The sequence below is a fragment of the Pectinophora gossypiella genome, chromosome 6 (assembly GCF_024362695.1).
Source record: "Pectinophora gossypiella chromosome 6, ilPecGoss1.1, whole genome shotgun sequence".
NCBI classification, from domain to species: domain Eukaryota; kingdom Metazoa; phylum Arthropoda; class Insecta; order Lepidoptera; family Gelechiidae; genus Pectinophora; species Pectinophora gossypiella.
The window spans coordinates 8,949,917-8,951,266 of record NC_065409.1 but is presented as its reverse complement, the minus strand read 5'-3'; positions in this window follow the sequence as shown (position 1 = coordinate 8,951,266).

Genomic DNA, 1,350 nt, shown 5'->3' with positions numbered 1-1,350 from the left:
AGCAGTGGGGACGTTAATGGGCTGATGATGATGATGCCTCTGCCATTACGTTATATTTTTTAATAATTATGTACCCGAGCAATGAGAAAATAGGTAATAATCACTTCGAATCTGGACAGCGCCATCTATATTTTTTTGGGTAAACGTAGCCTAGAAAGTCTCTCATTAAGTAGTATCATTAATAAATTAATTATTGTTTTCAGAGTGCATTTTTTTCCCTGAACAAAAGCATTATGTGTAATAAACCACGCGTGCGTGTGTGTGTAGTGAAGGACAACGTCGTGAGGAAACCCACATTCCCGAGAAAACCATTTTTCAGAGGTACTTATGTGACCTACCTAACCTAACCTATATTGGGCTGTTTTAAGTTTACGCGGTTATTATCATAATTAAAACACATAACGGGTTCTTACCGCGTTTAAAATAGGGATATGAGACTCCTATCCCTATTTTAAACGCAGTAACAACCTGTTATTATGTGTTTTAATAATATTGGGCTGGTTTTCCGTTCGCGGGTTGAAAGCTCAGACAGGCAGTCGCATCTGGAAAAATTGAACCTGTCAAATCTTTACGTTAGGTAAGCGGACCCTGTGAAAAACGGGACACGGCTAGGGAGATGAAGAGCATTATGCGTAATGGCTACTGTGCTAAAGGAAACTTTATAAAAACAATCAGTACCTAGTTCATTTTTATAAACAAAAACCATTGCCTATGTTGCATGAATATTCTATCTAAAATAAGTCGGACTACTTACATCAGTTTTATACAGTTTGACAGCGACACAGGCGACAAATTCAATAAAATGACGAACATATTTAAAGATGCATGTGGCATATATTGTAAATAAGCTAACATGGAGCGCCTAAAGCGAGATGCGCGCGGTAAATAAGTATAACGGTGCTTTTACTGCCGCCGCTCGGCGCGCGGCGCGCCTAACCTCGCTCGGAACATTGCCAATTCCCATTGCTCAAAGACTTAACATCGGAATTTCTCACCAGTACGACACATCAATAGATTTATATTCATCATCTTATATGCGCGCTTATTCAACACTTAGAAGATTCCTTTGAAAAACGTTGTTCATTAACAATATACAACCTTTACTTCATTGCCACGCGTGGATTATCCTCTCGGTATATCCAAGAAACGGCGCGATAATTCTATGAGCTTTGTTGATACTAAATGCAGATTTTGTAAACACGAATTTAACTTGGCCTTGGGCGTCGTGCAAATGCGTAACGTATTAAAAAGCTAATTAAACACCTAAAGCTCAAAGCACGAGTGAGTGAATGCATGAATGGAAATATAATTAAATAAATAACAAGGAACGTGTCAATAAAACATATCTCG